Source organism: Panthera leo, chromosome A2, assembly GCF_018350215.1.
Source record: "Panthera leo isolate Ple1 chromosome A2, P.leo_Ple1_pat1.1, whole genome shotgun sequence".
Taxonomy (NCBI): Eukaryota; Metazoa; Chordata; class Mammalia; order Carnivora; family Felidae; genus Panthera; species Panthera leo.
In genome coordinates this window covers 165,796,626-165,813,420 of record NC_056680.1, presented here as the reverse complement: position 1 = coordinate 165,813,420, position 16,795 = coordinate 165,796,626, and the positions used below count along the sequence as shown (strand labels likewise).

The 16,795-nt window shown below is 53.0% G+C and overlaps 1 pseudogene; it reads right to left on the bottom strand.

The window, feature by feature from the left end:
- Window positions 1-1,513: 1,513 nt before the first annotated feature.
- On the bottom strand, window positions 1,514-2,037 carry LOC122213052 (annotated as a pseudogene).
- Window positions 2,038-16,795: the final 14,758 nt, after the last annotated feature.

The window sequence follows — 16,795 nt, the reverse complement described above, 5'->3', positions numbered from 1 at the left end:
AGGGAGACAGAGGGGCCTTTGCAGAGTGCAGCCTGGCATGGATTTTGGGTTCTCCAGATGTGTTCGGAGGCTCATTCTCTCCCAGCTCCCCCTTACCTGTGAGGCAGGGCTGTACAGCAGATGCCACCAAGGTTGTTGGGGGGGAGGAGGGGACTGGGACTCTGCTGCTGGAGGTGGGGAGTAGCAGGTCGCTGTCTGCTGGGTGTGGCCTGCGTGTGGCCCCAGCCCGTGCCCCCTCCTGCCCTCCCGCACTTGTTCAGGGGGGCGCCCCGCGGCTGCCCCCAGGGCTCGCTGCCTAGCCACCCAGACGGGGACATCGTAGGCCGCAGACCTCAGACCTGGGTGCTTGGGGAGGCTCTGATGCGGGGTCCGTGGTGCCCTGGGTGTGGCCTGTCCTCACACCTCCCTGGGGAGGCACGGGCTGCCGTACCGTCTGCTCTCTGCACGGGGGTAGCCACACGTGGCTGGACGGGCAGAAGGGCAGGTGGGCCTGGTGTGGGTTCTGGCCCTTCGGCCTCTGAGCCGAGCGGCTTTACCTTCCTCGCTTGGGTTTCCCTGTCTTCCAAGTGGAGGGAATGGTGGAATCTGCCTCGGAGTGTTTTCCTGGGAACTGAGAGCGTAGCAGTGAGGCAGCGACTGTAGTAGGCGTTCGTGGCCCCGGACACCGTTTGGAGCATCAGCCCGTAAGTCTACACAACGGCTCTTCTGTGGCCAAGGCGCATTGTGGAGGTGGGAAAATGACAATGGAACTCAAACCGTCAAAGTGGAGATATGAAGTCTCTGCAGAAATTCCAGAGTGGATGGTGTGGGAGGCCCCTACGCCCGCTCAGGGAAGCGGGAGAGACTGCAGAGGGGGTTTGTGAAGAAACGGCTTGAACGGGAGCCTGGAGGCAGCGCACTGTGATGGGGGGAGAGAATATTCTGGAAAGGCAGAACTCGAGGAGCACGTATGTTTAGGGGAGGACGCGGTGTGCCTGAAGCCCCCTCTCGCTCGCGTCTGGGTGCGGTCCTGGGCCGGGGGTGTGAGGTTGGTGGCAGCGTGTGCGTGGTGCCTCGGGGACGGTGACCTGGCAGCCGTTTGCATGAGAGGGCGCAGTCTGGAAGGAACCGGAAATGAGATCAGACGAGCAAAGTCAAGTCTTACGTGTTTAGCAATGGTTCTGTAAATGCGGTGACTCATGGCCATTAATGCGGTCAGCTCAGCGTGAGTGGCCGGCCGGACAGGTGGACGTCTCCGAGGTGGGGTGGGGTGGGCCTGGTGGCCGTGGAGCAGAGCTTGGGAGGGAAGCTTTCTTTTTTCTTTCAACTGGTGGCATGGAGAGAGAAATTTTAATAAGGAAATAAGCATCGATACGTGTACATACACAGGACGCCCCTCACCCATATACGCTGCACAGGTTGGCACAACCCTATCAAAAACATACCATGACATAAAGGTTTCAGTAAGTTGTTCTTGGCATTTTCACCCAGACGGGTACTTAGGTAGTTTAGCTCTTGATAGGACTGGGTTATTCATATATTTAAGAGTATGTGGTCATGTTTTTTAAAATGGCTCAAGCCGACCTGTCTAAAGCAGTAAGCCAGTAGGACGCCGTGGTCATCACGTGGAAAAGAAGATCATTATTCTGTATTAGGTCTGAAGGAGGTGTTTTGGAGAAAGGGCAGCTTGGGACATCAAGAGTCGGAGTGAGTCATTCCAGGCTAGGGTACTGTGGTCACTAGGAGTGGTTACCAAGAGGGTGAAGGTAAATGTCCTCCAAGGAACTGCCCGTGACTGGCTTCGTGGCGGTCAGGCGAGGGACTGTTTCCGTGGTCCTCTGTAAGATGATGCAAGTTTTTTTATCCTCGACAGGGTCTTCGAGGTTGGTGTCGGATCAGCACGGGGTCGCTCCTGGCGTGCTCCTCGCGGTAGGACACGGGGTCCGTCAATGCCTTTGACACCTTGATTCTCTCCCCGGGGGGTGGGGGCTCCATCCTCGGTGGCACAGTTCCCCGCGCCTGGGCGATGCTGCTGGTGCTCGCCGTTTCACCCGACATCATCAGGTGTTGCTTTTACCTGGAACCAGTAAGACTTCCTGGGCCCACCGTTTTCAGGTTGAAAGTGGCAGAACGAATCACCTGCGCCCGCCGTGGCGGGCCCACCCGCCTGCCGGTGCGGCCTCCCCCTCCGCCGCCAGGGACTCGGCGTCCAAGGGCTCCTCGGGAGGGGACTTTCCGTCAAGCACATTTCCGTGTGGACGCGGTTCTGAGACGGTGCTGGTGTCCTGGGGAGGAGAGGTACTCGGCCGAGTTCTGTGCACTTTTATTTCCCTGATTATTTTGAATTTCCAAGTCAATTTTGGATCTGGGGTTCTCAATTTACCCTCTGGGAGGGGGACCCCGCTCCCTCAGGAACAGTATTTCAGTGAGGAAGCTCCCGTTCGTGGGGCGACTTCCCACGACAAAGAAATGTCGCTCGCATGTGCACTTGGGAAACGCTCTTATGATTTAAAAATATATTGACACGGAAAGACTTGGCCGAGTGGCCGCGTTACAAGAACTCAGTGTTGATATCAGCAGAATGTGATGTATTCCCTCCCCAAATAAGATCATTGGGGATAAGCTATGAATAATTTCCACGTTTATTTTCACACGATATTTGTTTTTAGTAGCACGCTGGGACTTAACGTGATGACAGACAACTGTTGTGTTTTTCCGTTTCCCTCACTGGAGCTAACTAACAAAGGGCACCAGACAGTCCCTTGGCTGGAACCTCCTTTCCCTCTGCCGGCACCAGGTGGCGCCGTGTTGCAGGTTCTTGAAACGTTAATTTATTATTTTAAAAATGGAATTCAGGAATTAGGGCTGCTGGTATTCTAGGTTCACTAGATTTTGGAGAGTGTTCCAAGTGGTGGGTGAGAGATTCATCAAAGACTGTATTTAAGATTTTTTCCCCCAGTCTCCATTCTCGTCTGTTAGAGTAGGAAAACTCTTTCTTCCCAAATCTTGATTTTCAGGAGAGGTGGGGAGAGAGTGTCCCTACACGTGGCTTGTGCGAAGCAAAATCTTGATGCTTTTGCACCACCACCTTCCCATTTTTCTGCTCTGTTCTCCCGTTCTACTTGTAGAAAAGTGATTTATTAAGGGTAAATTATACTAAAATGTGAGTGACTTATTTTTACTAGAGGAATGGATGCACAGAATAACATTTGGCACAGAAGATTGGAGTTTTAGCCCTCGGTGACAAACTGGTTTGGAAAACACGTTTAAGATTTACTTTTACCTCTAACCTTAGCAGTATTCTTTTTATCTGGACAGATAACAAAACCATACGTCGTTTAGTATGATGAATACATTTTGCTCAAGGCAAATTTGGTTTTCCTGGTTTTCACAAGAATATTAAAGCTAAGAACGGCCACTGTGGGTTTACAATTAACGAATAAATATTTTTGAAGCGTTGATTTGAAGTCTGAGAGGATCTGTGTACAAAATGGAACAGGAAAAGACGTCTGAATACCCAGGAACGCTGTAATTGATGTGTTTGAATCTTGAAAACACTATTTATCATTGTCGCTAATGCAGAGTAATATATACTGCCGACGCTTCAAAAGAACGGGGTGAATTCCGTTGTTGAAATTACAGTTCTATTGTGCATTCTGTCGGGTTATCCTTTATTTTTACAAAAATAGTCCTCCTGCTGAACATATATTTTGAGATTAAGAAGTGCCTATTCTTTCTCACAGGAGAATATTTCTCACCCCTCAGTTCTTAAAGCAGATGAGAGCTTTCGAAAGATGACTCTCGCGGCACGCAGGACGGAATGACTGAGGGAAGCGAGAGTTGGGAGAGAACTCCCTTCTCTTAGCCATTTATTTGGAGGGTACTTAATGAACACCTACTATGTGCCAGGCATTGTACCAGACAGCGGCGACATGGTGGTCAGTTCTAATGTTTATTTATTTTTGACAGAGAGACAGACAGCACGAGCAGGGGAGTGGCAGGGAGAGAGGGAGACAGAATCGGAAGCAGGTTCCAGGCTCCCAGCTGTCAGCACACCGCCCGACGTGGGGCTCGAACTCAGAAACCGTGGGATCATGACCTGAGCCAAAGTCAGACGCTTAGCCAACGGAGCCGCCCAGGTGCCCCGGTGGTCAGTTCTAAGTAAGGAGAGATGAAATCCTTCATGAGACGTTGAATGGCTGCATTAGGGGGCAGCAGGGACACAGGACGGGACAGACCCCAGAGATTCTGGAAGTGGACTTGCCAGAGTGTGGGGTGTCTTGAACGTGGAGCAGGGATGGGGATGAGCACATGACGGTCCCGCCGGTTCCTCCCTTCCCTGAGCACATGGGGAGCGGGCAGGCATGTGGACAGAGCCCTCCCGGGAGTCATTCGGAGTCTGTATTTGTTCCCGTCTCCACTCGTGCCCCCACTGGCCGTCCCGCATCCACATCTCCTCGTTCCACAGTCAGTTAAGGGGAGGAGTACTGTTAATTTTTTTAACGTTTATTTATTTTTGAGAGACAGAGCATGAGCAGGGAAAGGGTGGAGAGAGAGGGACACACAGAATCCGAAGCAGGCTCCAGGCTCTGTGCTGTCAGCACACAGCCCGACGCGGGGCTCGAACCCATGAACCAGGGCTTGAACCTATGAACCGTGAGATCATGACCTGAGCCAAAGTTGGACACTTCACTGACTGAGCCACCCAGGCGCCCCTGATGGGAGGATTACTATTAATAATTTTTTAAACTGTAGCCAACCACTGAAAAACATACCCAGATACAATGGTGTTGGGTTTCCATGATGGGAACGGTACGTAAATGTCTATGTTTATTATGTTCACACGGAGGCCATGTCTTTAACGTGAAAGATCCTTAAAGCACAGTATCTGGTGCCTCTCTGTCCCCAGTCGCCGTGGAGTAGAGGCCTGCAGCTCTCAGAGGATGGGAAGGGAAATGACGCTTCCTGACTCAGTCATTCAAGTACTGGGCGAGTGTACTCAGTGTTTGCGCTGGGCTACGTCTTGCGCCGCATAATCCCTACCCTGCAGACTGTCCCCAGGCTGTGTGCCCGCCAGCTCTGTGACCTCGGGCATTCCCTGGTCCCTTAGCTCACACCTGTGACAAGATATGTGAAGAACCCGGAGTCGTTCCTCTTTCACGTCAGTTCCCTTCGCCCGCAGGCAGGTGACGGGCTGGTAACTGGGACAAAAAACAAGTCACCATGAAAGAGGCACTCACTCCCCACCTGTCACAGTGAAAGCAGCTTCCGGAACGGGAATCCCAGTCGGGGCTCCACTTCTATTCTGCTTTATCCTTTTCTCAGGCCTCCTAGGACACGGGTGTGGGTTTGTAAAGCTTCTGACAGTGGGAGCCGAATGGCTCGTCCCGGCTCTGGGGGGCGGGCGGCGATGACTGATGTCAAGGAGGGCTGACTGTTTCTCAGTTACGTGCAGGGGAAGAAAGAACAGCCCACATCGCCATGGAATTCGTTCCTCGTATGTTTACCGTGCGCTCGGGGGGTGTTTTCCTACGCGTGCAGGGAGAGATGCGGAGGGGCACCGTTGCCGTGCTGGTCGCTCCCCTGCGCTGACCTGTCCCCCTGCCTTGCTCTGGGCCTGACCACTGAATTCGGGTGCTGGGAACGGCTCTCTAGAGATGTATTACTGCACACACGTGGTCCTGTGACTCTCAGGAGGACAGAGTCTGCAGACTTCGGTCTGGTGCGTCTCGTCTACTGTCCACACCACCCGGAGACTGCGGGGAACGTGGCACACGGGGACGCGGGGGCTTCTCAGCAGACGGTCACCAGCCTTCTAGGAAGATGAGGCCAGGACGAGCCGTGCAGGGCGGTGCGCGGCAAGAGCGACCGGGGTCGTGCGGGAGGGGGCTGGCTGTGGACTTGCGTCATGCCGGCACCTGTGGAGCCGTGGGGCCTGACCCGGGCCACGCCGGCGACGGGGACGTGGGGCCTGACCCGGGCCACGCCGGCGACGGGGACGTGGGGCATGATGGTGATGGGGCCGTGAGGTATGACATGGGCCATGTTGGTGACACCACGTTAGACGCGTCCCCTTTGCTGAGGGTGCTGCACAAAGAACCCCGGAGGCCCCTGGTCCCAGACGCCTCCCCTTCCTCATGCACTTATAGGCATCTGTGTGGTGCACTTGGCCGTGGGAAAGGGGCGAGCCCGTGGCTACCGAGGGCGTCTTCCCTGCCATCCTGCAGGGTCTCACCCTGGCCGGCAGAGCAGACTTTTGTCTGCCTGGATCTCTGGCGCAGGTGTGACCGCATCATGCGCAGCCGGCCCAGGGGGCGGGTTCCTGCAGTGCCCCCCCCCACCCCCCCTCTCCGGGGACAGCCTGCACCAGCCGGTTGGTGGCAAGTGTGCTCCCTCTCCCTCAGCCCAACGCACCTTCTGGGGTGGCACTTCCTCTTCCACCTGCTTCCTTTGTGAGCCGGGAGGGGCCGCAGGGCTGAGGACTGTCCCTGAGCCACGTGGCCCCTCTGTTCCGCCACCAGGGACCCCGGCTCCCCCAGCCTCCCGGCGCTCAGAGGATTCCAACCGTTCCCTGCGGGGAGCCCACTTCAACTCCTGAGCCACAAACAGCAGACACGCGAGCCACCCTCGCAAGGTATTTTCCCTGTGCCCTTCTCTTTCTCCCCCGGGTACGAAGTGCTCGCTTTAATGACTAATTTACAGTAGGAACTTGGAGGTGAGGCTGCTGCGACCCGCGTCTTGTACGCAAGGCGGCTGCATTTATTTGCCACAGCACGATTCCCTTCGAAGAGAAACGGCAGAGTTTTTGGTTTTTTGTTTTCAATATATTTGGAGATTTAGTCCATATCACGAGTCTCTTTCTGAATGGGCTTATAACACAGTGGTAGCTTTTGTCTCAGAGACGGTAGGAATAATAAAATGTAGTCACTACTAAATTATGTCATGGACTGCAGTAGATTTTTACCATTAATTGGATCTAGGCCCTCTGACCTTTTCACAGGAAGCAAACTAAAGGTATAATAATTTTTATAAAGATGAGCTTTCTGTACTTCCAGTAATTTTTTTTAAAACATTGAAAGAATTTCTGGACAATGAAAGAACTCTGGCTTTATTGTTCTTGAGATAAATAAAGCTTTGCGTTTCAAGGCTGTCACATGTGTTCTTTCTCTCCCTCTATATCTGCGGCCACCTCCTTCCCCGGGTGAAGATAATACGGGGGGGTGGGGGGTGGGGGGCGTGAATCAAAGGTAGCTCACATTCAGGAAAATCTAATTGAACCAAAATTATATTTCTACCAGTGTAGTTTTTAAAATGAACTTATTCAGACTCTTCCCCAAAATAACAAGCCAAATAGGAACTAAACCAACATTTGACAAACATAAATGTACATATTCAGTGGTATTTTTTTCTTTGAAACTAAATACTTTCTATTAAGATTTATAAAACTCTGAAACCAAGATCCTGAAAGCAGGCTAACGCATTGAAACTCTTTGGTGGACTTTCAAGGTGAAATAGCTTGGCGTAAGCAGGGGTATTTGGTCTGAGCTCATTTATTGCAGATTCCAGTTTGCTCTTTTGTTTTTCTTTCTTTTTGAATTCCATCTGTTTTGCATGGTCTTTGCTGTGCATTCTGGTCAGGCCGCGTTGACGCCCATGAGCTGCACTAAACACCGCTTTTATCGTTTTCCAAATGATGTTTGTGAGTCACTTGGTAGAACTGACCAAATCCAAGGGCTGATCCCCACCCGCCATTAACACGATACTGAGACGGGCTGACTTTTCTGAGCTTAAAAGCATGATGAGCTGGTCAGACGCTAGGTTTGTAAGAAGTGCTTGGGAGCCATTGGTTGATGGTTTAACGCCAGAGAATGTGTGAAAGAAAAGAAGGATCCATATTTGTGGCTGAGTTCCTCTGCTTCGCCATCAGTGGGACTGGCGTTCCCGAGGCCCCGGCCACCTCGAGGATCCCAGCCATCCCAGGCTGGAACATATGAAGAGTTTTCAAGGCACCTACGCGGCATCTGGCGCTTGAGGAGTGGGAACGTCCTGGCAGAGCTGATCAGATTATTGTGCACTTCTCTTTTGTGTTTATCAACTTAACGGAAATAACCAAACAATCTCACCTTTAGATGTGAAAGCACTGCCTTGAGATAACGGTATCGATTTTCTCACTTAGGACTCTTGCACAGAAGTTTAGAACTAATCATCTTGTTTTGCAGTTAACTCATCTGCAAAATGTCTTTGTCTATGTGCGTGCACTTAGACACACGTATTTTTATGAAATGATTTCAAAGACAAAAATTCATCTTTTTATATTCCTCACTTGTGCAGCCGTGGAGAGATAATTAACAACATCTATGAAGTAGTTTGTAAGTAAAGACACGAGATAAGCAATTAGTCATACTTTTACCGAACCGTCAAAGGTGGTTTGTAAGTGAGGTCAGCAAGACGCTAACTACATGGTTGAATGCGTTATTTGAAGTAAAGATGTGTGATCTTTGAGTGAAGTTATTAATGATGTGACAAAAATCTTGAAAAACACTCGTTCCAATGGGGAACCAGAGTCAAGGCTTTGTACTGACACGTTAGCCGCGGGGAAGCAGCTCTGGGGAATAGAGCATTATGCTTGCAGATATTTGCCGGAACGGTACAGAGGAGGAGAAGCGATCACTCTGTTCATCTGCTCAGACTTTTTGGCTAGAAGTTTGTCATGATAATGTGTTACACAGCCAGTGGATTTCTGACGGGCTCAGAACTTTCTTTCCCTCGGTCCGCATTTAATCAGCACAGATACAGATTGTGCTAGTGAATTATCAAAAGCTTTCATCTGGTGGTAAATCTTGTTCTGCCGCTCCAGTAACACAGGTGGCGTGATGGAGAAGAGGGTGGTCGGGTGCGTGAGCCCGGCTGAAAGGCCCAGGCAGAGTCAGGACGACTTAGCCAAGGCCATGGATGGGGAGGGGAGACACACAGGGCAAACAAGAACTTATTCCAAAAATCCGAGTGTTCTTACAGAGTATTCTAGCTCCTGCATTTCCCCCAAGTAAATACACTTAGGGTAGACTGCAAAAGAGGAAGTATCCCTGTCAACAAAGAGAAGGCCTTCTCTCGGTGGGGGTGGCGGTGATGCTAAACTCCATCGTGAGTCACGGACGACACGCGTCTTAGTCCCCGGGACTGACCTCAGGGAGGAGACCCTGCCTCTCCTTCCCTCTTCCCTCCAGTGTCTCCAGGCTGGGGGACCGAGGCGCCAGCCAATGGTGGCTGCCCATGTATTCTCACATAATCAGGTTATACAGGCAATGAGAGCTTTTCTGCCTTGAGAAGAATTGGAGAGAAATGTGTTTTCTAGAGGATTTGGCAGGAAGCGTTCTGCTGTTGCTTCCAGTTTACCGCACAGGAACCATTTATTAGCACAACAGATCTGCATTGATCGTGAGCCATTAGAACCTGCCTCATTTTCTCTGTTTCCAAATTTACTTTGTTTGCCCGGACCTTCCCGGTGCTCCTGACAATTAGCCAGCTGGTGTTTTATTCCCCATCACTTGAGTTTTAAAATTTTTTTTCAGTGTTTATTTTTGAGAGAGAGAGAGAGGGAGGGAGGGAGGGAGAGAGAGAGAGAGAGAGAGAGAGAGAAAACAAGTGGGGGAGGGGCAGAGAGAGGGGGACACACAGAATCCAAAGCAGGCTCCAGGCTCTGAGTTGTCAGCACAGAGCCTGACACAGGGCTTGAACTTGTGAACTGTGAGATCGTGACCCGAGCCAAAGTCGTACGCTCGACTGACTGAGCCACCCAGGTACCCCTGTTCCCCATCACTTTAGAACAAAGCATGGGAAGGCAGAATATCCAGAAATGATCCCTTTCTGGGCACAACAGCACGACTCTTTTGTATTTTTTGCAACACACAGTGCTCCCTGAAGCTACGGTCTTTCCCCTGTTGTCTGTGCGAAGCTGTGTCTGTCCTGTGTGATCTGTAAAAACCGAGTGGTCTTTGACAGCCGCCAGTGACCGAGGCCGCCCTGGCCGCCGCTGCGCCAGTTCAGACAGTTAACGCCAGGAAGACAACAGCCTCGGTTTGCAGGGAGATAATTGGAACTTGTTCTGAGCAAAAGGAAATCAAGTATTTTAAGTGGCTGGCGGGCCAGGGGACTCAGGTACCCCGTGACATCTGATAGGTGGGGTCGTCGCCCGTGTTGACAGCTGAGGTTTAGGAGAAAATGCTGCCCGGTAAAGAATGCTCTTCTCTTCCAAAACATCCAGCTATTTGTTTGAATATTATCGGCTTCTCAAGAGGGGTTTTCACTTGTGTGTGGAGCTTCAAATGTGCATTTCTTCCTTGCGGCTTGCGGAAGAAGCCAGAGTTGGAAACTTTATCACAGAAATAACCTACAGGGGAACGTCAAGTGAAGATGTTGTTCTTACAACTGCTTCTTGATGTGACATTTGTCAAAGCCTCTTTAACACATGCACGTGTATGCGTTTGTGATACAGTCGTGGCGATGGAGATGTGTGTGGTAAACGTCAATGATAGGATGACATTGTCGTAAAGCCACTTTCTGCCTAATTCTTTATGTTTTTGTGCTTTACGTACACATTGGCCATAGGGATTTCTTTTTAACAGCATTACCTTCAGACAAAGGAAAACGATATATAAGGAATCAATTTTAGAAAAAGCTAGTATTTTATTTACTCTTTAGTGTTTATTTTTTGGGAGAGTGCAAGTGGGGAAGGGACAGGAGAGGGGGACAGAGGATCCGAAGCAGGCTCTGTGCTGATGGCAGAGCCCAGTGTAGGGCTCTAACTCATGAACCACGAGATCGTGACCTGAGCTGGAGTTGGATGCTTAACCGACTGAGCCACCCAGGTCCCCCAAAAGCTAATATTTTATTTTTTTTTAATTTATTTTATTTTATTTAAAAAAAAATTTTTTTTAACGTTTATTTATTTTTCAGACAGAGAGAGACACAGCATGAACGGGGGAGGGGCAGAGAGAGGGAGACACAGAATCGGAAGCAGGCTCCAGGCTCTGAGCCATCAGCCCAGAGAGCCCGACGCGGGGCTTGAACCCGCAGACCGCGAGATCGTGACCTGAGCCGAAGTCGGATGCTTAACCGACTGAGCCACCCAGGCGCCCCAAAAGCTAATATTTTAAAGAAAACACTCTTTCTGTCTCTGACATAATTAAACTTGACTCATCCATTCATTCATTCATTCGCTCACTTGCTCAACAGATGTTAAGAGTTAGGAATTGACCTAACTGTGCCTGCTGTGTGCCAGGCACTGTTATGGATATTTAGGGTAAAAGAGGAGAAATCTGTCCCTAATAGAACTTCTATTCTTATTTCAGGAGAGAGAGAGAGAATAAATAAGCCGGTAAGTAGTCCCTGCTGTGTCAGATGGTGGTAAGTGTGGGGGGAACGAGGCCACAGAGGGTTGTGCCAGTCGCGGGGGTGGGGTGTGCAGAGAAGGGACCACAGGCAGCCTGTGCCGGGGACAGCGTCTCGGAGACCGGACGGGAGCCACCGCAGGGTTGCAAGCGCAGGAGCGGCGGGTCTGATCCGCGTCTGAAAACCAGTGCTCTGGCTTCTCTTTTTTCTATTGTGGTAAAATAGGAGTCCGATAACCTGTCCCTGTTTAATCGTCTTGAAGTGAATCCTGGCACCGAGCACATTCCCTTTGTGCCACCATCGCCGCCACCATGGCCAGGACCCTCTCCATCTCGTCAACCCTCTCCATCTGTCCCCGTTAACCCCCGACTTCCCCTCCCCCAGCGCCCAGCACCCACCCTCTACTGTCTCTGTGGATGTGACGCATCCAGGGGCCCCGTAAGTCCCACGGCGCTCGCCCCTTCGTGACGGCCTTACCTCGCTGAGCAGTGTCCTCCTCCAGGTTGGTCTTATCTCAGTGAACACAGCGTCCTCAAGGCCGGTCCACGTGGTAACCAACGTCAGGATGTCAGGTGTCAGGATGTCCTTCCTCTTTAAGCCCGAATAATATTCTGTTCCACAGATGAACAACGTGTGTCTCAGCAACCACATGTGTTTGTCGGCGCACCTGTGGATGGCCCTCTGCCTTCTTTCCACCTCCCGGCCGCCAGGAGGGGTGCCGCGGTGAGCGTGGGAAGCACGTGTCGGAGCCCTGCCCGCTCCGTGGACTCCCGCGTGGGACGCAGTCCCGTGTTCAGCCCTGTGCGGGGCCGTCCGCGGCTCCCACCGCACCGGCACCACCACCCGGCGGCCCGCCAGCGGCGCAGCGTTCTGGCGGCTCTGCGTCCCCGCCGACACCGGCGCTTTTTTCTTTTCTGTAACGGGCCTTCTGTTCGAAACAAGATGGCGGGGCCCCGGCGGAAGTGCAGGGGGACCGGTGGGCGTGGCCGAGGCCGTGGGCGTGGCTAGGGTGTGGCTGAGGCCGGGGGCGTGGCCGTGACCGGCCGCACGGTACTGTGGCCGGTGTGCCCTGCGGATGGCGCCGCACGCTTTGCCGGCGGAAGGGGGGTTGGGCACGAGAGCCGGATGCGGAGGAGGATCCAGTGTCTGTGGCCGGCACAGCCGGCAGGGCGGCGCTGCTCTGCTGAGGCGGGTGCGGGACGGGTGCCGGTTTGCGGGTGTAGATCCAGCATCGGTCTTCTCTGTTCGTAGACGGGACTAGGACGGCTGTGCCGTGATTGGTGCATTCTGGTACAATCCTGACCCTGTCCTGGGACGGTAGGACGCAGCAGCAGGGGCATGTTGGGCTTGTCCCTCAGCAGTGGTCGGAACAAAACTTGGGAGAATCTTTGCATGTGTTCCCCCCCTCCCCGCAGCTGCGCGGTTCACCTCCCTGTGCCGCCCTCCCCCTACCCTCCGTCAAGCTCTCCCATGTCCCCAGGTAACACCCTGCTTCCCAGGGCGGGGTGCCTGCGGTGGGGGCGGGGTGCCTGCGGTGGGGGGCGGGGGGTGCCCCCTGGATGCGCTCCTGTCTCCGGTGGTACCCATTTGTGCCCGACGCCTCAACACCCGGCCAGTGGCCACTGAGAGTGGATTGTCCGAGCTCTGATGAAGCCAAGGATGTGACGTGCTGTCCTTTCCTGTTTATCTGCAGTCGGAGACCGTTGGTGTGGGAATCATGGGGACGCGGCGCAGGGCCGCTGCTTTTCCCGCCCGGTGGCCCTGCAACCCTGCATCTCCCCACACGTCCTCTCCCACCCTGGCTGTAGATGTTTTCCTGTTTTGTTGTATTTATTTTATTTATTTTAATGTTTACTTATTTTCGAGAGAGAGAAGAGGGGAGGGGCAGAGAGGGAGAGGGAGAGGGAGAAAGGATCCCAACGGGCTCCAAGCTGTCTATACAGAGCCTGACACGGGGCTCGAACTCACAAACTGTGAGATCATGACCTGGGCCAAAGTCAGACGCTCAACCCACAGAGCCACCCAGGCGCCCCTGGCTGTTTTCCTGTTTTAGATTACCTTCTCCACCTACCCCACGTCACTGCCACCTGCTGTATCTGTTGGGTCACCCAGGAGCCTTCCAGGACCTGCCTCCGGGAGGTCTCGTCCCTGCAGCCAGTGTTGATTCCCCCTTGTCTGGACCCTCATAGCACTGTGTGTTCCCTGTTTCAAGCCATTTGGGCACTTGCTTAGATTTCTTTGTGGGAATGCCTTGCTTCTCAATGCGACGTGCAGAGTGTCTGGGGACAGGAGCAGTTTCTGTGATTTGTTCTGGTTCCCTCTCATTTTCTGACCCAGCGGTGGATGGACTAGGACGTGCTCAGCAGACACTTGTGGAGAGGATGTGTCGTGTGTGTCACACACTAGAGTGTCTCGACTTTTCCTTCACGTAAATGTGTGGTTTATTAGGAGAGAAGTAATACAGGAAGCAAGGCCCCTCGTGTGACACAGCCTGCCACTTCTGGGGACGGCGGCCCATCCTTCTCCAAGTGCTGCAGTCTGACGTGAGTCCGGGGGTTTGGATCTGAAGACGAACAGCTCATGCCACAATGCTTGAACTTGGCCACAGGCTCACGTGCAAATCCGGCCGTGACCTTGACCTAGGAGAGGTCTCTGCACCGAGGGGCGTGTGTGAACACGCTTTGTCCCAGGTGCGTTGAACACATGCCCGTGTGTCAGGTGCCCTGTGTTCAGGAGGGCCCTGGACGTCTCTATGCGGGACCCACCTCTCCCACCGTGGACGGTGCGTCCACACCACCTGTCCGGGAAAACTGCTCTCCAGGCCCCCGGCAGCGTCGTGCTGCTTCTTCCTGGGGCCCGAACCCGCTGTGTTGGATCTCAGAGTTGTAGTTCAGAGCCATTGGCTTTTGTTGGGCTGACGGCATTCAGTCAGCTAGAAGACAGTCTGAAAGCTTGATGGGCCGAATTCTTCATGCACTTTCATTATGTCCTAAGTCCTCGACGGTGGAGAAGGCAAGGCGGTCTCCACACCTTTCTTGGTCCCAGGACCCCACACTCTCGGCCTGGAGCTTGGCAGGTAGACGTGCCTGGGTGGTTACCAGGGCAGGCCAGTATTCAGTAAGAATGTCTTCCGAATGTCTTCCAGTCTTCTGGAAATTCTATACACCAACAGTAACCTGCCAGGGATCAGGTTACAAGCCAAAAGTCACCCTATGAGGGCGAACAGAGTTCTCAAAAGTCTTACTTAGTAACCTCTCTGCACAAAGCTGTTTTTTTCCTAAGTGAGAAGCAAAACCAGAATTCTAACTCCGCGTTAAACCTAAGCAAACAGTGGTGAACACCGTGGATTATGCGGCTGTAACTGGAGATAGGCCCAACCCTGAGCAAACGGTGCTCTTTGATGCTGTCCCCTCCCTCGCCCCGCCCGCCGGGTCCTTGCCCTCGCCGTCATCCGGGGGGGACTTCAAAGCCGCGCCCGCACCTCCAGCTCAGCCCCGCCCCGACCCGAGGTGCGGGCGGAGCCTTGCAAGGAGCCCACATTCACAGCTCGAGACGTGGTGGCGGTGGCAATTTGTTCTTGCTGCCGTCGACTTTGAACTCCGTATCTCAGATTTCTCTCTGTGTCACTGGCTTTGAACTTCCATTCGTCAGTGCCTGAATTATCTCTTTACAAGCGCGCCCTGATACTTGCCAGGGGGCCTCACGAATTCCAATCCCTCACCTGCCTGGACTGAGCCCGAACCTACTGCTTGAATCCTCACCTGTCCCGGTCACACTACATAAAGACCTTAGATCTCGGATGTGTTTGGGACACTTACTAACGGCCTTCCCGCGTCTTCGGTTGAAGACTGAGGGCTAGGGCAGCAGCAGGGAGGGCTATTTAACAGCTCAGACACCCCCTCCCCACCCCAGGGCCTGTGCCCCTGTTCCCTGTCCCTTTCTTTCCCCGACCATCCTCCTATCCGACAAGTCAGTGCCGACCATGGCTTCCAGACCTGGGAACACTCCCTGAATAGCAGACGCGTCTCCAGGGGCTGTGGGTGCCCACGGGGTTCCACGACAGAAACAATCTGGGTGGCTTTCAGCCTTTTTCAGGTCGCAGGCACACAGGGAGTGCCTGTCCCTCCCTTATGAAATGTAAAACCAGATTTGAGTACGAGGGAGGGTCTGCAAACACAGACCGACCGAGAGCTTTCCTTACCAAGATGAGAAAAATAAACACAGTTGCAACTTGTAAAGGAAACCGAAATGGACAGCTATCTAGATTTGTTTTTCCTGCTAATCCCAGAAATTTTACTTGAAAATCAAGATGTAATCACCATCATAGAATGCTTGAGTGAGATCTGGTGCTACCCCGATCTTAAAGGCGAGGACACAGAGGCCCTAAGGTTCAGCACCAAGGGCAGACTTTGTGAGGACAGCATGCGTGCAAACGGGCCGTTTTCTTGCTTAAAACTCTTCTCCACCTCTCCCAAACCTGTCCCATTCTTCCCTTCAAGCTCAGACTTTTTCGTGAAATCTTTCTGAAGCGCTTCCTCTCCTTCCTCTGAAGGCATGTGGTGTCTCTGTGTGTTATTACTGGAGATGGGGTTTTCTCATTTTTCTAACTATGTTATAGGCACCCAGAAAAACGTCTTTATACCTACGACAGTGCCCATAAATACCTGTTGGGTGATTGGTTCTGTAAACGGAGACTTACTTCATTGTCATTCTGCTGGGGCTGTGGGGTCTGGCGTCAGGGTGGAGGTGGTGAGTCACGGGGTCCCCGGGACGTGTCTGTCTGTGGACAGACCCAGTGGCAGCCGGGGCCGGAATTTGGGCAGGCAGTTCCTGAAAAGAAGGACAACTTTCACGGCCACAGTCACGAGGCAGGGGCTGGCAGGTGGCCTCAGCATTCATGGGCTTGGACACAAGGAAAGGGCACAGTTGCAAAGAGCCAGGATGGGCATATCAAGGGGCCGTGAGGAGCAGGGCCACCATCATCTCGATGACGGGGCTGAAGACAAACCCAGGGTTGAGGGCCAGCCCATGTGAGTGTGACGCGGTGGGATCCGGGATGATGAGCTCGCGGATCATTGCGGATCATACGTTTACAGTTTTCTGATTCTTCTGCTTCCTGATCCTGTAATTTCAGGCCTTCAGATCTTAGCGGACGTCTCTTTCCGGAAAGCCCTGCATCCTCGGGGTAAAATGTTAGAGCAACATGGACATTCTCCATGTCTTCTGTACCCCTCTCCATTTCCAGGCCACCAAACAGACTCTGGGCTGATGGCCTGCGGCTCTGTGGGCCCGAGGTCCTGGGGGGAGGGCCCTGCCTCACCCTCTCCATAGCCGCCCTGCCCCGCCCCCCCCTCCGGTGTCACTCCAGAGGCCTCTCCGCTGAGGGTGTGAGCAGCCAGCTGCCCTCCTCTGCTGAGGACACCCAGGC